Source organism: Macaca thibetana, chromosome 6, assembly GCF_024542745.1.
Source record: "Macaca thibetana thibetana isolate TM-01 chromosome 6, ASM2454274v1, whole genome shotgun sequence".
In the NCBI taxonomy this organism is placed as follows: domain Eukaryota; kingdom Metazoa; phylum Chordata; class Mammalia; order Primates; family Cercopithecidae; genus Macaca; species Macaca thibetana.
Genome location: NC_065583.1, coordinates 16800984 through 16824095, shown reverse-complemented (window position 1 = coordinate 16824095; position 23112 = coordinate 16800984). Strand labels below are relative to the sequence as shown.

Genomic DNA, 23112 nt, shown 5'->3' with positions numbered 1-23112 from the left:
TTTAAATATTTTTTTCAAAGCTTGTTTAACCAATTTTTTCATGTTAGAATTTCCATATACTCGATGGCTCAATTTTTCTCTTATGCCTTAATTAACTGTTATTGCTTTAGTCAAATTATTTTTCTTTTTCTCTTACAATATATTCATATATGATGCAATTGCAACCTTTTTCCTTTCCTCGTGTTTAAATTAAATGTTATTTTCTATACTTTAAGAGGTGTTCTTATAAAGGTAGTAGTAGAAATACCAGTATAGGTCTCCCTTTGCTGTTGCCATGACACTCAATAAAATATGGCCTCTCTGTGGCCATGCCCATATTCTGATATTCACATTCTATTCACCTTTCTCCACATTCATTTATCTGAATATTGAGTCTTTCTCATTCCTGCATTCTAATTACTATCTTTTTCAATTTGGATTCTCCTACCAATAGTCTCCCTAAGAGCGAGTTTCTTTTTTTCTGGAAGTAATTCTTATTTAAATTTGATCATTCTTTGGCCATAAAAGGTACAGGCTTTTCAGGTATCTTTTGATTTCCTGCACCTTTGTGGGAGTGGGGCATGTAATCTTTATATCTATTTTGTCAAGACATATATCATTTCCCTAAAATTCTGTGCACATATATGTCACCAAATGAAATCGCGGAAATTTCACCAGTCTACTTAGATTTTCTTGCTAAGAAATCCACTCAGAGAATTGGTTTCAGCTTTAGAAAACTAGTATATAATAGTAATTTTATGTTTTATACCAAGGCTCCTTTTCCCTGCCAGCTGTTAGCTCTCTGCATGCATTTACTTTCATAAGTTCATTTGGTCTGTGATTTTTCTTTCTTCTAATACCCTTGTTAAGTTGTGGTATCAAGGTTATATCATCCTCAAAAATTTTGAGAGTATTCTCTCATTTTCTTTTTTTCTTAAAAATACATGTAATGATCAAATTATGGTAGAATTCTTATTAAAAACTACCTGGGTCAGGTATTTACTTGTGTAAAGATGTTTAATGATTTATTCAATTGACTTAATATTTATAATATGCTCTAGGTTATCTCATTTTTAGCTGCTTTTTAAGGAAACATTTTCTAGAAGTTTATCTAATTACATATTTTCTTCTATGTTTTGAAATTTATTTGCAAAAAAGTTATTTATAGTAAAATATTTTATATGTTTATTCTCTGTAGTCTTATATATTCTAATAGTGTATTAATGTTCTTCTTTGCTTTCCTTCTTTCTTTTCTCCCTTTTTCTTAAAAATCAATCTTGCCAGAATTTTGTTAAACTTTTCTCAATGAATTGCTTTTGACTCTGCCAGAAAAAAAAATCTAAATGAGTAAAAACTGAGGGATAATTGAAAATAATAACTACTAAATAATGAATGAAAAAACCTATTACAAGAGATTATATAGCGACAAGCAAGCTGAGATGATGACTACAGTTCAATCAGTAAAGGTAAAGACTAGACGTTAAATAGAATTTGGCCTAAGGCATCTTTAAGCTGAATTCCATTTACCACTTGATGCCTGGTGAGAATATGCCTTTCTGTCACTGGGGCATACTCTGAATCTGTGAGCTCAGCAGTCAGGATGGATTGAGGTTTTACCCTGTCAGAGAAGCACTGCCTTGCTTGGTTTGAAATGTCTCTCCATTTTTTTAACTATGGTGACCATATTATGATCATCTCAGATATTAAATTTCATTAAGTGCCATGCTTCCTGGATTCTGTGTCTAAAATTTCTAGTTATCCCACAAGGTCTAGGACTCTTCCAATTTGGAGATTAAATGTAGCATAGAAGCTTTCACAAATAATAGGAGCTATCCATCCTAACAAGTGGTAGATCTGTGCCTGGTTTTTACACAAACTAAATGACTTAAGGGTTAATTGAAGTAGTAAAGAAAAGAATAAGTTAGAATTCGTAAAGATAAAGGGAAATTAATGAATTAACAAAAAGGCAGAATTGATGAATTTGCTGGTTTTTTAAAAATAATAAAATAAAAAATATTAAGAATAAAAGGAGAAAGCAAAAATATGAAAACACTGATATTTGGAAATAGTAATTTAGAGGAAGATAGTTTAAAATTATATGTGAATATATAAATTAATCTCAAAATTTGGATTTTTTTAATTTATAGAAAAAGAATAAACTACAAAAATTTATACCAGAAGTAAGAGAATCTAAATAGACCAATTAGCATAAGAAAAAAGTAAAGTTATCAAACAAACAAAATCCTCAACAACCACTTATATTCAGTAAATGTTTCTGAAGCTTAGTTGATTTCAAAGTTAATTATTTTTAACTTTTATTTTAAGTTTGGGGTAAATGTGCAGGTATGTTACATAGGTAAACTTGTATCATAAGGATTTGTGGTGCAGATTATTTTGTCACCCAGGAATTAAGCCACTATTTTCCCTGTTCCTCTCTCTCATCCCACCTTCCACCCTCCAGTAGGCCCCAGTGTGTGTTGGTCCACTCTGTGTGTCCATGTGTTCTCATCATTAAGCTCCCCCTTATAAGTAAGAACATGGTGTTTGGTTTTTTTGTTCCTGCCTTAGTTTGCTAAGGATAATGGCCTACACCTCCATCTGTCTTCCTGCAAAGGATATGACCTTGTTCTTTTGCATGGCAGCATACTATTCCATGATGTATAGGTACCACATTTTTTAAATTCAGTCTAACACTGATGGACATTTAGGTTGATTCCATGTCTTTGCTGCTATAAATAGTGCTGCAATGAACACGTGTTTATGTGTCTTTATGATGTAATGCTTTATGATCCACTGGACATATGCCCGGTAATGGGATTGCTGTATTGAATGATATTTCTGTTTTTAGATATTTGAGGAATCACCATACTGTTTTCTATATGGTTGAACTAATTTACACTCCCACCAACAGTGTATAAATGTTCCTTTTTCTCCACAACCTAGCCAGCATCTGTTATTTTTGACTTTTTAATAATAACTATTCTGACTGTTGTGAGATGGTATCTCATCGTAGTTTTGATCTGCATTTATCTAATAATCAGTGATGTTGAGGTTTTTTCTTCATATGCTTGTTGGCTACATGTATGTCTTCTTTAGAAAATTATCTGTTCATGTCCTTTGCCCACGTTTTAATGGGGTTGTTTGTTTTTTGCTTGAAGTTTGTTTACATTTCTTATAGATGCTGGATATCAAACCTTTGTCAAATACACTATTTGCAAAAATTTTCTCCCATTATGTAGTTTGTCTGTTTATTCTGTCAATAGTTTTTCTGTGTGGAAACTATTTAGTTTAATTACATCCCATTTATAAATTTTTACTTTTGTTGCAATTGCTTTTGATGTCTTTGTCATGAAGTTTTGTCCCATTCCTGTGTCCAGAATAATATTGCTTAGGTTGTCTTCAGAGGTTTTATAGTTTTGGGTTTTACATTTAAGTCCTTAATCCGTGTTGGGTTGATTTTTGTGTATGGTGTAAGGAAAGGGTTCAGTTTCAGTCTTTTGCACATGACTAGTTAGTTATCCCAGCACCACTTATTGAATGGGGTATCCTTTCGCCATTGTTTGTTTTTGTCAGGCTTGTCAAAGATCAGATAGTTTGTAGGGGTGTGGCCTTGTATCTGGACTCTCTATCTGTTCTGTTGGTCTATGTGTCTGTTTTTGTGCTAATACCATCCTCTTTTGGTTACTGTAGTTCTGTAGTGTAGTTTGAAGTTGGGTAGCATGATGTCTCTAGTTTTGTTCTTTTTGCTTGGGATTGGCTTGGTTATTGAGACTTTCTTAGTTCCATATGAACTTTAAAATAGTTTTTCTAGTTCTGTGAAGAATATCATTGCTGGTTTAATTAGAATAGCATTTAATCTGTAAATTGCTTTGGGCTGTATGGACATTTTAATGATATTGATTCTTTTTATCCATGAGCACATTTTTCCATTTATTTACATCATCTATGATTTCTTTGAGCAGCGTTTTGTAATTCTTATTGTAGAGATCTCTCACCTCCCTGGTTAGCTATATTTCTAGGTATTTTATTCTTTTTGTGGCAGTTGTGAATGGGATTGGATTCCTGATTTGGCTCTTGGCTCAACTATTGTTGGTGTACAGGAATGCAAGTTATTTTTGTACATTGATTTTTTATCTTGAGACTTTGCTGAAGTTGTTTTTCAGATAAAAATGTTTTTGGGCTGAGACTGTAGGGTTTTCTAGATATAGTATTATGTTGTCTGCAAACAAAATAGTTTGATTTCCTCTTCCTATTTGGATGCCCTTTATATCTTTCTCTTGCCTTATTGCTCTGGCCAACACGTTCAATATTACGTTGAATAGCAGTGGTGAGAGAAGGCATCCTTGTCTTGTGCTAGTTTGCAAGGGGAATTCCTCCAGCTTTTGCCCATTCAGTATAATGTAGGCTGTGGATTTGTCATAAATGGCTCTTAATATTTTGAGGTATGTTCCTTCAATACTTAGTTTATTGAGTTTTTAACATGAAGGGGTGCTGAATTCTATGAAAAGTCTTTTCTGCGTCTACTGAGATGATCATGTGTTTTTTTGTCTTTAGTTCTGTTTGTGTCATGAGTACTTTATTGATTTGCTTATATTAAACCAACTTTGTTTCCCAGGGGTAAAACCTACTTGACTGTGGTGGATAAGATTCTTAATGTGCTGCTGAATTCAGTTTGCCAGTATTTTGTTGAGGATTTTTGCACCGATGTTCATCAGGGATATTGGTCTAAAGTTTTCTTTCTTTCTTTCTTTTTTTTTTTTTTTTTTTTTTTGTGTGTGTGTCTCTGCCAGGTTTTAGTATCAAAGTAATGCTGGCCTCATAGAATGAGTTAAGGAGGAGTCTCCCCTCTTTTATTTTTTGGAATAGTATCAGTAAGAATGGTACTAGATCTTCTTAGTACACCTGGTAGAATTTGGCTGTACATCTGTCTGGTCCTGGAATTTTTTTTGGTTGGTGAGCTATTTATTACTGATTCAATTTTGGAGGTTTTTAGTGATCTACTTAAGTATTCAATTTCATTCTTGTTCAGTCTTGAGAGGGTGTATATGTCCAGAAATTTATCTGTTTTTTCTAAATTTTCTAGTTTATGTGCATAGAAGTATTCATAATGTTTTCTGATGGTTATTTATATTTCTCTGGGGCCAGGGGTAATATTCCCTTTGTTGTTTCTAATGGTGCTTATTTGAATCTACTGAGTTTTCTTCTTTATTAGTCTAGCTAGCAGTCAATCTTGTTTTATTAAAAAAATCACTCCTGGATTTATCTTTTGAATTTCTTTTTGGTGTCTTAATCTCCTTCACTTCAACTCTGATTTTGCTTATATCTTGTCTTCTGCTAGTTTTGGGGTTGATTTTCTTTTGGTTCTCCAGTTAATCTAGTTGTGCTGTTAGAAGTTTTTCTATTGAGGTTTTTCTAACATTTAGTGCTATAAATTTCCCTCTTAATACTGCCTTAGATGTGTCCCAAAGATTCTGGTATGTTGTATCTTTGTTCTCATTAGTTTCAAAGAACTTCTTGATTTCTGCCTTAATTTCATTATTTGTCCAAAACTCATTCAGATGTGGGTTATTCAGTTTTCACATAATTATATGGTGTTTAGCAAATTTCTTAGTTTGCAATTGAAATTGCAATCTCAATTTCCATTTGCTTGGCAGATTTTCCCATTTTTTTCCATTTGCTTGATTGATTTTTCTCAATTCCTTTACTTTGAGCTTATGAGTGTCATTGCATCTGAGAAGGGTCTCTTGAAGACAGAATACCAGTGGATCTTAGCCCATTTCCATTCAAGTTTAGTATCAATATGTGTGGATTTGATGTCATCATGCTGTTAGCTGGTTATTATACAGACTTGTTTATTTGGTTGCTTTGTAGTGTCACTGCTCTGTATTTTTAAGTGTATTTTTGTATTGGCTGCTAATGGTCTTTCCATATTTAGTGCTTCCTTCAGTAGCTCTTTTAAGACAGGTCTGGTAGTAACAAATCCTCCCAGCTTTTGCTTGTCTGGAAAGGATCTTATTTCTCCTTCACATATGAAGTTTAGTCTATCCAAATATGAAATTCTGCATTGGAGTTTCTTTTATTATTTTTATACTTTAAGTTCTGGGGTACATATGCAGAACATGCAGGTTTGTTACATAGGTATACACGTGCCATAGTGGTTTGCTGCACCCATCAGCCTGTCATCTACATTAGGTACTTCTCCTAATGCTATCCTTCCCCTAGTCCCCAGCCCCCCAACAGGCCCCAGAGTGTAATGTTCCCTTCCCTGTTTCCATATGTTCTCATTGTTCACCTCCCACCTATGAGTGAGAACGTGTGGTGTTTGGTTTTCTGTTCTTGTATTAGTTTGCTGAGAATGATAGTTTCCAGTTTCATCCATGTCCCTACAAAGGACATGAACTCATCCTTTTTTATGGCTGCATAGTATTCCATTGGGTAAATGTGCTACATTTTCTTTATCCAGTCTATTATTGATGGGTGTTTGGGTTCATTCCAGGTCTTTGCTATTGTGAACAGTGCTGCAATAAACATATGTGTGCATGTGTTTTTATAGTAGGATGATGTATAATCCTTTTGTTATATACCCAGTAATGGGATTGCTGGGTCTAATGGTATTTCTAGTTCTAGATCCTTGAGGAATCACCACACTGTCTTCCACAATGGTTGAACTAACTTACACTCCCACCAACTGTGTAAAAGCGTTCCTGTTTCTCCACATCTTCTCCAGCATCTGTTGTTTCCTGACTTTTTAATGATTGTCATTCTAACTGGCCTGAGATGGTACCTCATTGTGGTTTTGATTTGCATTTCTCTAATGACCAGTGATGATGAGCTTTTTTTCATGTTTGTTGGCTGCATAAATGTCTTCTTTTGAGAAATTTCTGTTCATATCCTTTACCCACTTTTTGATTTTTTTTTTCTTGTAAATTTGTTTAAGTTCTTTGTAGATTCTGGATATTATTCCTTTGTCAGATGGATAGATTGCAAAAATTTTCTCCCATTCTGTAGGTTGCCTGTTCATTCTGCTGATAGTTTCTTTTGCTGTACAGAGGCTCTTTAGTTTAATTAGATTCCATTTGTCTATTTTGGCTTTTGTTGCCATTGCTTTTATGTCCTGAATGGTATTGCATAGGTTTTTTTCAGGGTTTTTATGGTTTTAGATCTTACGTTTAAGTCTTTAATCCATCTTGAGTTAATTTTTGTGTACGGTGTAAGGAAGAGATACAGTTTCACTTTCTGCATATGGCTAGCCAGGTTTCCCAACACCATTTAATAAATAGGGAATCCTTTCCCCATTGCTTGTGTTTGTCAGGTTTGTCAAAAATCAGATGTTTGTAGATGCATGGTGTTATTTCTGAGGCCTCTGTTCTGTTCCATTGGTCTATGTATCTGTTTTGGTACTAAGACCATGCTGTTTTTGTTACTGTAGCCTTGTAGTATAGTTTGAAGTCAGGTAGCATGATGCCTCCAGCTGTGTTCTTCTTGCTTAGGATTGTTTTGGCTATGTGGGGCCATTTTTGATTCCATATGAAATTTAAAGTAGTTTTTTTCCAATTCTGTGAAGAAAGTCAGTGGTAGCTTGATGGGGATAGCATTGAATCTATAAATTACTTTGGGCAGTATGGCCATTTTCATGATATTGATTCTTCCTATCCATAAGAATGGAATGTTTTTCCATTTGTTTGTGTCCTCTTTTATTTCCTTGACAGTGGTTTCCAGTTCTCCTTGAAGGGGTCCTTCACATCCTTTGTGAGTGGATTCTTAGGTATTTTATTCTCTTTGTAGCAATTGTGAATGGGAATTCACTCATGTTTTGGCTCTCTGTCTGTTATTGGCGTATAGGAATGCTTATGATTTTTTCACATTGATTTTATATCCTGAGACTTTGCTGAGGTTGCTTATCAGCTTAAGGAGATTTGGGGCTGAGATGATGGGGTTTTCTAAATATACAATGATATCATACTCAAAGAGAGATAATTTGACTTCCTTTTTTCCTAATTGAATACCCTTTTGTTTCCTTTCTCTTGCCTGATTGCCCTGGCCAGAACTTCCAATACTATGTTGAATAGGAGTGGTGAGACAGGGCATCCTTGTCTTGTGCTGGTTTTCAAAGGGAATGCTTCCAGTTCTTGCCCAGTCACTATGATATTTGCTGTGGGTTTGTCATAAATAGCTCTTATTATTTTGAGATACATTCCATCAATACCTAGTTTATTGAGAATTTTTAGCATGTAGGGCTTTTGAATTTTGTCTAAGGCCTTTTCTGTAGCTATTGAGATAATCACGTGGTTTTTGTCATTGGTTCTGTTTATGTGATGGATTACATTTATTGATTTATGTATGTTGAACCAGCCTTGCATCCCAGGAATGAAGCCATCTTGATCATGGTGGATAAGCTTTTTGATGTGCTGCTGGATTCTGTTTGCCAGTATTTTGTTGATGATTTTCGCATCGATGTTCATTAGGGATATTGGCCTGAAATTTTCTTTTTTTGTTGTGTCTCTGCCAGGTTTTGGTATCAGGATGATGCTGTCCTCATAAAATGAGTTAGAGAGGATTCCCTCTTTTTCTATTGTTTCGAATATTTTCAGGAGGAATGGTACCAGCTCCTCTTTGTACCTCTGGTAGAATTCAGCTGTGAATCCATCTGGTCCTAGACTTTTTTTTGGTTGGTAAGCTATTAATTGCTGCCTCAATTTCAGAACTTGTTATTGGTCTATTCAGGGATTCACCTTCTTCCTGGTTTAGTCTTGGGAGGACGTATGTGTCCAGGAATTTATCCATTTCTTGTGGATAGTCTAATTTATCCATTTCTTATGGATAGTCTAGTTTATCCACTTCTTCTGGATAGTCTAGTCTGGTATACTCTGGTGGTAGTTTGTATTTGTGTTGGATTGATGGTGATATCCCCTTTATCATTTTTTATTGCATTTATTTGATTCTTCTCTCCTTTCTTTTTTATTAGTCTGGCTAGTGGTCTATCCATTTTGTTAATCTTTTTCAAAAAACCAGCTCCTGGATTCATTGATTTTTTGAAGGGTTTTCATGTCTCTATATGCTTCAGTTCTGCTCTGATCTTAGTTATTTCTTGTTTTCTGCTAGCTTTTGAATTTGTTTGCTCTTCCTTCTCTAGTTTTTTAAATTGTGATGTTGCAGTGCCGATTTTAGATCTTCCCTGCTTTCTCTTGTGGGCATTTAGTGCTATACATTTCCCTCTAAATACTGTTTCAGTAGTGTCCTAGAGATTCTGGTACATTGGTTCTTTGTTCTGATTGGTTTCAAAGAACATCTTTATTTCTACTTTACTTTCATTATTTACCCAGTAGTCATTCAGGAGCAGATTGTTCAGTTTCCATGTAGTTGTGTGGTTTTGAATGCATTTCTTATTCCTGAGTTCTAATTTGATTGCACTGTGGTCTGAGAGACTCTTTGTTATGATTGCCGTTTTTTTGCATTTACTGAGGAGTGATTTACTTCCAATTATGTGGTCAATTTTAGAATAAGTGTGATGTGGTGTTGAGAAGAACATACATTCTGTTGATTTGGAGTGGAGAATTCTGTTGATGTCTGTTAGGTCTGCTTGGTCCAGAGCTGAGTTCAAGTCCTGGATATCCTTGTTAATTTTCTCTTTCGTTGTTCTGTCTAATATTGATAGTGGGGTGTTAAAGTCTCCCCTTATTATTGTATGGGAGTCTAAGTCTCTTTGTAGGTCTCTAAGAACTTGCTTTATGAATCCGGGTGCTCCTGTATTGGATGCATATATATTTAGGATAGTTAGCTTTTCTTGTTGCATTGATCCCTTTACCATTATGTAATGCCCTTCTTTGACTCTTGATCTTTGTTGATTTAAAGTCTGTTTTATCAGAGACTAGGATTGCAACCCCTGCTGTTTTTTTGTTTTTGCTTTGCATTTGCTTGGTAAATATTCCTCCATCCCTTTATTTTGAGCCTATGTGTGTCTTTGCACGTGAGATGGTCTCCTTAATACAGCACACCTATGGGTCTTGACCCTTTATCCAATTTGCCAGTCTTTGTCTTTTATTTGGGGCATTTAGCCCATTTACATTTAAGGTTAATATTGTTATGGGTGAATTTGATCCTGACATTATGATGCTAGCTGGTTAGTTTGCCTATTAGTTGATGCAGTTTCTGCATAGCGATGATGGTCTTTACAATTTGATATGTTTTTGCAGTGGCCAGTACTGATTGTTCCTTTCCATGTTTAGTGCTTCCTTCAGGAGCTCTTGTAAGGCTGGCCTGGTGGTGACAATATCCCCCAGCATTTGCTCGTCTGTAAAGAATTTTATTTCTCCTTTGCTTATGAAGCTTGAGTTGGCTGGATATGAAATTTTGGTTTGAAAATTCTTTTCTTTACAAATGTTGAATATTAGCCCCCACTCTCTTCTGGCTTGCAGGGTTTCTGCCAAGAGATCCACTGTTAGTCTGATGGGCTTCCCTTTGTGGTAACCCGACCTTTCTCTCTGGCTGCCCTTAACATTTTTTTCTTCCTTTCAACCTTGGTGAACCTGATGATTATGTGTCTTGGGGTTGCTCTTCTGGAGGAGTATCTTTGTGGTGTCTCTGTGTATTTCCTGGATTTGATTGTTGGCCTGCCTTGCCAGGTTGGGGAAGTTCTCCTGGCTAATATCCGGAAGAGTGTTTTCCAACTTGGTTCCATTCTCTGAGTCACTTTCAGGTACACCAATCAAATGTAGATTTGGTATTTTCACATAGACCCATATTTCTTGGAAGATTTGTTCATTTCTTTTCACTCTTTTTTCTCTAATCTAGTCTTCTCACTTTATTTCATTGAGTTGATCTTAAATCTCTGATATCCTTTTTTCCACTTGATTGATTCTGCAATTGATACTTGTGTATGCTTCACAAAGTTCTTGTGCTATGTTTTTCAGCTCCATCAGGTCATTTATGCTCTTTTCTAAACTAGTCATTCTAGTTGGCAATGTGTCTAACCTGTTTTCAAGGTTCTTAGCTTCCTTGCATTGGGTTAGAACATGCTCCTTTAGCTCAGAAGAGTTTGTTATTGCCCACCTTCTGAAGCCTACTTCTGTCAATTTGTCAAACTCATTCTCTGTCCAGTTTTGTTCCCTTGCTGGCAAGGCATTGTGATCCTTTGGAGGAGAAGAGGCATTCTGATTTTTGGAATTTTCAGCCTTCTTGCGCTGATTTCTCCCCATCTTCGTGGATTTATCTACCTTTAGTCTTTGGAGTCAGTGACCTTTGGAGGGGGTCTCTGAGTGGACGTCTTTTTTGTTGAGGTTGGTACTATTCCTTTCTGTTTGTTAGTTTTCCTTTTAATAGGCCCCTCTGCTGCAGGTCTGCTGAAGTTTGCTGGAGGCCTACTCCAGACCCTTTTTGCCTGGGTATCACTGGCGGAGGCTGCAGAACAGCAAAGATTGCTGCCTGTTTCTTCCTCTGGAAGTTTTGTCCCAGAGAAGTAGCTACCAGATGCCAGCCAGAGCTTTTTTGTATGAGGTGTCTGTCGGTCCCTACTGGGAGGTGTCTCCCAGTCAGGACACATGGGGGTCAGGGACCCACTTGAGGAGGCAGTCTATCTCTTATCAGACCTTGAACACTGTCCTGGGAGATCCGCTGCTCTCGTCATAGCTGCCAAGCAGAGACTTTTAAGTGTACTGAAAGTGCGGCCACAACCTCCCCTTCCCCCAGGTGCTCTGTTCCAGGGTGGTGGGGGTTTTATCTGTAAGTCCCTGACTGGGGCTGCTGCCTTTTCTTCAGAGATGCCTTTCCCAGAGAGGAGGGAATCTAGAGAGGCAGTCTGGCCGCAAAGTCCTTGTTGAGCTGCAGTTGGCTCCCTCTAGTTTGAACTTCCTGGAAGCTTTGTTTACACTGTGAGAGTAAAACCGCCTACCCAAGCCTCAGTAATGGCAGATTCCCCCCCCCCCCTCCGCCAACCAAGCTTGAGTGTTTCAGGTCGAGCTCAGACTGCTGTGCTGGCAGACAGAATTTCAAGTCAGTGGATTTTAGCTTCCTGGATTCCATGGGTCTGGGACCCGCCAAGCCAGACCACTTGGCTCCCTGGCTTCAGCCCCCTTTCCAGGGGAGTGAATGGTTTTGGGTTTTGTCTCTCTGGTGTTCCAGGCGCCACTGGGGTATGGAAAAAAAAAAAAAAAAAACCTCCTGCAGCTAGCTCGGTGTCTGCCCAAATGACCGCCCAGTTTTGTGCTGGAAACCAAGGACCATGGTGGCGTAGGCACCAGAGGGAATCTTCTGGTCTGAGGGTTGCAAAGACTGTGGGAAAAGTGCAGTATCTGGGCTAGAGTGCATGGTACAGTCCCTAATGGCTTCCCTTGGCTAGGAGAGGGAGTTTCCCGACCCCTTGTGCTTCCCAGGTGAGGTGTTGCCCCACCCTGCTTCGGCTGGCCCTCCTTGGGCTGCACCCACTGTCTAACCTGTCCCAATGAGATAAACCGGGTGCCTCAGTTGGAAATGCAGAAATCACCTGCCTTTTGTGTCAGTCTTGCTGTGAGCTGCATACCAGAGCCATTCCTATTTGGCAATCTTGCCAGCAATCCTGGAATTTCTTTTCTTTAAAAATGTTAAATACTCTTTGGGAGGCCGAGGCAGATCAGGTGGATGCCTGTAGTCCCAGCTGCTTGGGAGGCTGAGGCAGGAGAATGGCGTGAACCTGGGAGGCAGAGCTTGCAGTGAGCCGAGATCCTACCACTGGACTCCAGCCTGGGCGACAGAGTGAGACTCTGTCTCTGAAAAAAAAAAAAAAAAAAAAAGTTAAATACTGGCGCTCAATCTCTTATCACTTGTAGAGTTTCTGCTAAGAGGTCTGCTGTTAGTCTGATGGGCTTCCCTTCCCCCAACCTTTTCCTATAGCTACCTTCAACATTTTTTTCTTTCATTTTGACCTTGGAAAATCTGATGACCATGTGTCTTGGGGATGATCTTCTTGTGAAGTATCTTACTGGGGTTCTCTGCATTTCCTGAATTTTGGTGTTGGAGAAGTATGGAACATTTCATTAATTGTGTGTCATCCTTGCACAGGGGCCATGCTAATCTTCTCTGTCTTGTTCCAGTTTTAGTATATGTTGTGCCAAAGTGAGCACTTGAAAGTTAGTTCTGTCAAAGCTTTAAAAATTAAAAGCTCCAAGGAAGGTTTTCTAAAGGCTTCTAAATAATTGTTGATAAAACAATTAAAACATTGATACCAAATCCAGTAGAAATAAAACATATAGCAAACAGTGAGGATAGATCTCACATCTGAATACCATTGCATTCCCCCATCCCTATAAAAATTGCAATTAAATTAAAATGTCATTGAAAGAATAATAGGCAACAATCCACTAGGGTGCTTTCCTGGAATGCAAATCCTGGGAAATCGTACAAGAACCATGTTAATCTAGCAAGACAAAAAGGTACTGTTTTTTTTGTCTTCTATAAATGCTGAAAATCTAAGAAAATTCACATCTGTTCTTACAAAAAAATAAAAACCACTACAATAATAAGGGATAGATAGATGTATAGGTAAATTTATCTCTTTGAACACAAAGGAAGCAATTATTCAATAATTAATAAGGAAACATAGAAAGCATTATCACAATTTAGCAACAGGAAATAGAATGTCCATTTTTGCCATTATTACTAAATAATTTTGAAAATATGAACTAGTGCATTTTGGAAAAATGCACTAGAGGAATGCACAATAGGAAAAATTAAAACATAAAACTTGGATAGAAAAAATATACATTGTCCTTTGCAGATAATATGACTCTACATTTGGAAGACTCCACTTAATTAACTAACAAAAACTAATAAATGTAGAAAGTAAAGACTTTAGTAAGTGGGCGAATAGTCTAATTTACAGAATTAAAAGAAAACTTTAGTGCCATAAAATCTTTAATATTGCAGTTTTATAATGTATTATAGTATTTGGTAGGAAAAACATAATCATTACTCTGTTTTTTGCATATTTTTATAATTCTTAAATACTCTTTTACAGTAACTATAAGATTATTTTGTGATATAAGATTTTGCCTAAGATATTATTAAATTTCTATAATAGATTGGCTTTACGAAAATTGACTTCCTTATATGATTGAGCCTCTTATTTTATTATTTCATAATAGTCTTTTAATTTGTTTGAGTTTTACTCTATGTTCTCTAGAGATTTGTTTCCTTTACATAAATCTTGTTAATTTCTGAAGTATATTTATTGTCATTCATTACAGTTTATTTTAAAGTACTAACACAAATTCAGAAAATTTCTGATGCTTGCTAAATTAATTTTAAAAGATTACCTTTCTAAAATGATACTGTTAGATTTTTAAGTAAATGTCTTCAAATAGCAATAATTACACAGACGTGTTTGTATATGTGTGTGTGTGTGTGTGTATGTGTGCTCACAATTGAGTTGGTTAATACTTCCACAATAATTTGTAGTAATTGTGGTGATGGTGGACATTTTTGTTTTATTTCTTTACTAGGAAAGCATCTAGCATTTATCATTAAGCACAAAAGATGTCTAGTATTAAATACATGTTTATGTGTTTGTATATTCATGGGTTCATTAAGAAAGCAATAATTGGAAATGGTGCATGTATCGAAGGAGTTAATGGAGTTGCTATGCAGATGTTGAGGGCAAGAATATTCCAGAAGAGAAAGCACCACCATAAAGGCCCTAGTGTCTGAAATATTGAAGAAGCAGCAACAAGGTCAAGGTGATGGGAGCAGATAAAGATGAGAAATGTGGTAGAAATTAGGTCATAGGCAAAGAAGGCCCAAATTTATAGAGCCATGAACATTGTGATGACTTTGACTTTGATTATGATCACAAAGAGGAACCACTGCAGAATTTTTAGCAAAATAGTGGTATAATCAGTGTTGTATTTTTAAAAGAATCAGCCCAGTAATAACATCTCTAACTCTACATTGTCTAAACCTTTAAATGATGTTGTTTCTCATTTTCCTTGAAGCCCAAATTCTCTCTTTTATATCAGAATATAAAGTAGATGATAGGAAATTAGGCAAAAATGCCATTTAAACAATGTTTACTTGTCTTTTGTTGTTGTTCCCTTAATGAGGATGATTAAAGATTATGCCATTTTTTTCTGATTATTTGCATAAAACTTCAGTGGTCACTGGGTCTTTGACTAGGATTGAATTGAGTTCTTTTTGTCCTTTCCCCTTATTTACCATTCCAATGTGTAAGAATTCAAATTTTAAATAGATTCTCTGAAGTCTAAAGCCTTTACATGATGCATTAAAACTGAGCCATACGCTCTGAGTTATGAGGTGCAATAATTAATTTTCTCATTTCTTCACATTTCCATGTTGTTAAATGTTAATCAATTCTTGCTGTTTTGGAGGTCAAAAATTTAAATGTTAGAAATAATACCCATAAGGAAATACATTTATTGATATTTAAGTTATTGAAAACAAAAGGATAAAGTGAGAAACATTTAATATAGAACTAAATTAATTTGATGTCCCCAAATAAGTATACATTTTATGACTGCCATCACTATAAATAACAGTAAAATAGCGTATATGTAGTTTTATCCTGTGCTTATCAGGTTTTCATAGAGCTATAGAATTTATTTCTTTCCAATTGCTCAGTTTATAATAATTCCACAGGATACTAAGCCACATAGTTAACATATTGTTCCTTCCATGTATTCACTTACTTTATTATTCCTTTATTCAACAACTGTTTATTGAGCACTAGCTGTATGCCAGATGCTGTATTTGTCGATGCTTTAGATGCAATATGAAGCAAAACAAAGATCTCTGTCCTAGTGGAGTATTTATTTTAGTATAGGAAGAGAGACAAAAAGCAAGCATAATAGATTGTGTGAAAGTTTACAAACTAATGAGGGCTGTGAAAAACAGAAAAATAAATGGGAGCCGAGTAAGGGAGACTGAGGCAATGGGGAGAGGAAGTCCAAATAGTTTTTCAATTTCAGGTGAGGATGTCAGGATAGGCCTTATTGAAAAGGTGAAATATGAAAAGATTTGAAAGATGTGAGGAAGTAATTGTGCAGATATCCTGAGAGTGTTTCTCAGTAGGAAAGGAACCCAGGTAGGGTGGACAGGACTAGGAAGAACTGAAAATTAGTAGGAGAAAATATAAGAACATAGCAAGAGGTCAGATCTCATAGGGTATTGCCAGTCATTTTAAGGGCTTTTTAAACTTCAAGATAAATGGGAGTCATGTCAAACCATAGAGGAATGATTTCATATGCATGAAGCTTTATGAGAATCATTCTGACTACTCTGTTGAGAATAGGTTGAGGAGGCTAAGGCTAGAAGCAACGAGTTCAGCCAAATTTTTCTATTTGAAATGGATTTCAAATAGAAAGAAATGTAAAACACTTTGGTATTTTCTTTTGGCTCTGAGAAACTGGAACTTTGGTGATGTAATCAATGTGATGTGCAGAACGGTAGGAGGAGCAGGTATGAGGGAGAGATGAGAAGTTGAACTTGAGATGAAGTATTGAGACACTGAACTTGAATTGTCTTTTGAACAGCAAGATGGAGAGGTGTAGTGAGCACTTGGATATAATAAGCATTTAAAATTCTGGAGAAAAGCCTAGCCTGGATATAAAGCTTTGAGATTCATTGCATACTCAGTTTGCAAAGCTGTGAAACTGACTGGGCTTTCCATGAAATGAGTGTGAATAGAACAGAGGGTAAGGCCTGTGGTCCTAGGCACCTCAGCATAAAGAGATCAATAAAGAGAGGAACTGCAATAGAGAATGAAAAGGAACAATGGTGTTGGTAGAATGAATTCCATACAGGACTGGATTCATGGGCTCAAATCCTGTGAAGGGCCTTATGTTCAAAAGGGCCCAGTCTTAGTGCATTTGGGCCATTGTAACAAAATATCACAAGTTGAGTGGCTTATACACCACACACATTTATTTCTCACAGTTCTGGAGGCTGGGAAGTCCAAGTTCAAGGTGGCAGCAGATTCAGTGTCTGGTGGGAGCCTGCTGTCTGGTTCACAGATAGTGCTTTCTTGCTATGTCTTCACATGGTGAAAGGTGCTAGCTAACTTTCTAAGGTCTTTTTAAGAACACTAATCCCAATCACGAGGGCTCTACCATCATGACCTAATTATCTCCCCAAAAGTCCCACCTCCTAATACTATCTATCACCTGACAGGGTAGGATTTTAATATATGAGTTTGGCAGGGGACACAAATATTCAGACCATAGCAAACCCCATAATTGGTTTAATGCTCTACTGTTACTGTCTTGAAATTCCTAATTATTTTTGAACAGGGGGGCTCTACAAATTACATAGTTGTCCTGATTCCATGCCACTCAGGTAATACATCTAGAGCAAACAAGATAACCACCAACTAGATAATGGGCTTTGGTTAAGATAAAAGCTAAATATTTTTTCATGTAATTTTACATATGTACAGAGAAACAAAGATATCTTCAAGCTATAAATCTATTTATTTCTTCCACTTAATATGTGTATATTTCTTTGATATTTTTGATTTCTAATTACTTCGTAATGCTTGCTTCTTTTTCATCATCTCTACTAAGATTTAAAAAATTTGGATTCAACAATTGTTTACTTTTATGATTATGTTTTCTTTATTTTCCCTAATCTTATAACCTCAGACCCTGGCACAATTTCTAGTACTTAGCAAGTGCTCAATTATTATTTGCTATCAGCTTTTCCAAATGTTGCCATAAGTAGCTAATTGATCAGTGGCTTTTTCTCATTTTAAAATCTACAATTTCTGCAGCTTTTAATAAGCTTTCACCTTCTTCTGTTTTACATTTATTTCACTTTAGATTGTTTTGAACCATATCATGCATGTTTTCTTCTTCCCAATTTTTTTTTTTGGTGTATTTTTAGTCCTCTTTCTCTTTGTTCTAAATAAACAATAGGTATAAATAACTTAGATTAATAATTGGTCCTCAGCCTTCTATTCTTATTATCTGCTGTTCCTTTTGTCTATCTCTGTAACTATTACCTTTCCAATATAAGTAGCTATGCTTCTCTCTTCAGATTCAAACTCAATGCTATTCTGGCCACTGGCCATCTCAGTCTCTTTGTTGTTCTGATATCTTGTCCCACCTGTCTGCTACTTCTAAGTGCCTTATTTCTGTTGACTATTATGCTGTCAGTAACCTACCTGTAGAATGTTCTTGGATTCTTACCTGTCATTAAGGGACTACTCCTATAGTTTCCGTTTTTAAGTGGCATTCCTTCCTTTCTACATCCACAGCCTCCAGCATGATTCTGTTTCTCAGTGTCTCTCTCTCTAGAGGGCCAAATACTTCCCAGTCAGATCCCTTCCACACAAATCAGAATCGCATATCCAAAGCACACTTTCCTTTATATTACTTCATCTTAAAAAGAAGAAAATCTCCAGTCTCTCCCTATTGTCTCTGCTTCCCAGACCGTGTCAGACTATTCTAGCATATTATAACCAATCGTGAAGTATATCTTTGATGATAAGTTAGCAATTTTAATTAAAGTCTAAAAGTTGTGAATGATTTTCTTTTTTAAAAATTAATTAAGTGTGCACATTATATCACACTTATTCGCTTGCCTTCTGAAGTGCTTTTCTCGAGTAGAAACGAAAGAAAGAAAAGACAGGTGGTAACGAAAACACAAATAAAATTCAAAAATTGCACATAACCCACCAGTCGTGTATCTATTACACAGCTCCTGGTGTCCAACTATCAGTGACATAATATGAATTAGTTATGATGTTCAGGATTTATTATAATCAGTAGCAATATTCATCTTACTTCCTTGCATTTTTTATTTTACTTTATTTTGTTTTGTTTTGATCAAAACACATGGATTGCTTTGTGCATACGGTAATTGTTCATCTAGTCTCCTCTAGCACACACAGAGAGCTGCTCACTACCACACACACAGAGTTGAGAATTCTTGAAATACAGATATCAGTGCAAGCATAACCCTGGTATGCAAGAACAAATGAACCTGGCTCACATCTATCATCAGCTTATTTGTCATCACTCTGTAAAAGAAGTGGCTTTTCTCTTTATCCTGATCTCCTTTCTTTTGACCATTTTTTTTCTACCATCTTCACAAGTCAGATATTTATATTTCAAGACTCATTTCAAATGACACCTCCTCTCTGAGCTTCATAAAATCTGCCTTTCCTTTAAACCCTGACACTCCTTTTACTCTACTGAAGACATAGTACATTGCCTGTCTTACAGTCATCAGTATATTTGTATTAACTTCCTGCATGACTCCAAATGTTTCTTCTGTATTCATCCTGAGCCCAGAAGAGTATCTTGAAAAGAAGTAAAAACACTTAAACATTAGAGATATTTAAAACCCTTATTAAATGCCTCATTCTTTCTCGCATGCAAGAAAAACAAAGAAAAAATAAAACAGCTGTAACTAGTCTTAAGGTGAGATTCCTCACTAGCATGCTTGACACTATATTTTCCAAAAGCATAAATTTGTTTTTACATGAAGGTTAACATTAGAGTTTCTACATTAATGTGTTATTACTATAATCATGATGATTTCTCATGGAAATTGTTAAAACAAAACAAAAGCTTTGTGTTTCTCATAATTACAAATTCTTTTCAAAATGAAATAGGCATGTTTCCTAGCCATTGAGCATGTGCGTCTAAATATCTAGGCAAAACAGACTTGAGCCATGTTATAATGTTCAATCTATAAAACTACATTTTAAATGAAGCTAACATAAAAAACTTCTGTGAATGTTTTAATAATACTACCTTAAAAATGTTCCAGGAACTGATATTTGAAATTCTAGAATAGTAAATCATACAATATAATAATTTACTCTTGGATAATAAGTCAAATTTTACATTAGTTATAAATATATGTCCTCAAACTCTCCTGCTGATGGGTTTTTGACAAAATGAGGCCAACATTCAAATAAAGCATAGACAAAAGAAGACATTTAGAAAAGAATGTGTTATAGTAACAGTAGGAATACAGTTTGGGAAATTTTATTGAGAATTACTTAAGCAAAGGCAGCAGAAAACACAAGTGTAATATAGATATTGAAGAAGAGTATGCTAACATTTATTACCTTTACCTTTTTATTTCTTTAAACTGAATATATATTTACCAATTTACAGAGGAAAATGAAGTAAATCATGCAATAATCTACAGACAATTACATAATATTTATGATTGAACTATTGTAATATTTCATTGTTTAGACTTGCAGTGACATGACAATTCAAGTACATTATTCTTTTGTTACAAGTATAATATTTACGTATATTTAACTCCTCAAATTCTTGCCTGAATGTCATGAAAAATGCAAGAATATATGTCATGATAGCACTGTAATTTCAGAATGATTTTATATTGTCTGAATATGTGCATGTTTGGGCTAGATAGTGAAATCTGCAGCAAATATTATGATATTTGATATATCTATTTTAAAAACTTCAATAAGTGTTTATTTTTATAGTTATGGAGTTACAAAATAAACATTTATATTTGTGTGTTATTTTGGAATAACCTGAAATGCTACTTCTGTTTCCCTAACATTTATCAGAAAGAAAATAGTTATTTTATTTTTTAAAACTATTGTATATATTCTACTGAGGTTCACTCTCTAGCAGTCTCTTTTTCTTAAGGAATATGTTTTGAATGAGAAGACATCCTAAGGCAGACATTCTAAGTCAAAAATATTGTACATATTAAACTAAGGCAGAGACATTGAAGATTATAGAAGAAATATGTGGCAAGTCAAACACTGAATTTCTTACTTCCTGTGAAGGACCTGAATGGAATTTCAACTGTTTGAAATAGTTTCAGGTTGGGAGAATTGCTGGATTTCAAATTTTGGATTTTTCCCAATGTCATATGGTTTTTACACTTAGAAAAATTATATCTCATTTATTAACAAATTTACAATTCAGTAGAGCAATGGTTTTGTCATTAGGAAGGAAGGAATTCAATGTGTCTGATGAAAGTAATTTGAAAATGAATTGCTATGGAATTTTTCTTTATATAAAGAAATAACTAAATCTCTGTGTGTACTTTAACACACACACTATGTAATGATCATGATAATTTAGATAAGTGGAACTAAAGGTTACATATACAGAAAAGAATAAAGAAACTACACCAGCAATTTGTGACCAGTGGTACACCCAGGTAGGTGAGGGAGTAGAGGCAATCTGCTGCAGTAGGAAGACTATTTAGAATTGCTAAGACATGGTGATAATAAAGAGATAATTTATTTTTAGTGAGTGTTATTATCCTTTTACATTCCCTCCTTATTGCTTGTGCTCAGGGTGGATAGCTACCCTTGATATTCTACAACTTGTTACTTCTACATGAGACATAATGGAATGGAAAAAACGTCAATTATCCTTTTAAAATGAATATTATAGGTCATCTTTCACATAGAGAATTTATAATAATAAAGATCATAATAGTTTGCTGCTCTAAATACTTCATCATGCATTATCTCATCTGATTTTCATAACTGCTTGCTGAAGTAGGTATTATCATTTAAATGAGATGTATGGAAGTTAAGTAACTTATTCAAAAGTTCACAGATAGTAGGTGTTGAACTTCAGACAACTCAAAATCTGTGTTCTTCATGGCCATGCTCACATGTCTCATTAGACATCTAGTACAGAAAAAGACTTGACAAAGAAACCACTACTGTACATAGATACAATGATCTTAATCGGCAATGAGGTACTGATTCACCTATGCTTTCTAATTTAACATAATTTGTATAACTATTCATTTGGAAAGCTGCCATTGAATGTTTGCTTATTATGTGCCAGGCACAAGGAACTTTCTTTCCAAGATCTCACATATTCTGCACAACCACATGAGATGAATATTATTGTACCTTTTTAAGATGAGGAAGTCATGTCCACAGAGGTCACACATTTATGTGAAGGGGGAAAAGAAATTTAAGTTTAAGTCCTCCTGACTCCATATGTTATGTCCTTAATTAATAAATTGAAGGCTACAAAACAAAAAAATAAGGAAAAAGAGACCCAAACTTATATTCCTCATTTGATATATACCCAATTTTAGATTCATGACATAGAGTATCATGAATATCATTGACATGAGTATGTCATGAGTATCATTGACTCTTATGTAACCTAAATTATTATACTTAGGTCATGAAAATACCGTGTTTAGGAAAACTGCATTGACTTACAGGAATATGTTAAGCAATAAGAAGAAATAAAAATTACAAACAAAAGGTAAACTTTTTATGAAAATCCTAATTTCACAGGCAATGGTATAGTGTAAGTCTCACTACATGTATCAATTACAGCTTTGCAGAGATACAACCAAGAGAGTTGCTATAAGTAATTGGCACATACATTGTGGAGGCTGAGAAATCCCAAGCTCTATAATCTGAGAGCCAATGGTATAAGTTCCAGTTCAAGTCTGAAGTCTGGAGAAGACCTTTCTCTCAACTCTAAGACTGTCAGGTGGAGAGAGTGAGTTCTCTCTTGCACAGCCTTTTGCTCTATTTAGATCTTCAGCAGATTGAATGAGGTCTACGTACTTTGTGGAGGGCAAACTTCTCTACTCAGCCTATTGATTCAAATGTTAAACTCATCCAGAAACATCTTCACAGATACACCTAGTATACTATTTAATCAAATATCAGGGAGCCATGTGGTCCAGGCAAGTTGACACACAAAAATAAACATCATGCTACATAAGAGAAATTTGTTCAGATAGTGGTATTGTTTATAATTAGATGTAATGATTAAACAGGCAATTTTAGAATGTGAGATTTTTCTAAGTTGAATACAAAATTCTTCTGCACACACACACAAAATAAGATTTTGTAATGTACAAAATTCTTGTGGAAAGAGTATCATTTTAATTTGTCAGTCTTCATATCATTTATTGAATTTTTTCCATGCAGGTTTTCTCTATTATATCATTCTAGAAATAAAAGAAAAACATGAATCCATTTTACAGGTCTTTACTTTGGTCACATATATTGGGCACTTGTTTCCAATAGTTACTTGTTATCACTTAAAGAAATATTTAGTGGTGCAAAATGTCACAAGTTACAAATAAATTGGAATTCAAAAATAATATATATATAAAAATATATATATATATTTTGAGATAGAGTCTTGCTCTTGTCACTCA

At 35.2% G+C, this 23112-nt stretch overlaps 1 long non-coding RNA gene and 1 other non-coding gene across 2 annotated transcripts in view; one reads left to right on the top strand and one right to left on the bottom strand.

The window, feature by feature from the left end:
* Window positions 1-23112, top strand: part of LOC126955946 (uncharacterized) — a 695860-nt gene that overhangs the window by 606546 nt on the left and 66202 nt on the right. The window lies entirely within an intron of this gene.
* On the bottom strand, window positions 12968-13073 carry LOC126957686 (U6 spliceosomal RNA). The gene has a single exon (XR_007726872.1). It is a non-coding gene; the product is annotated as a U6 spliceosomal RNA (small nuclear RNA).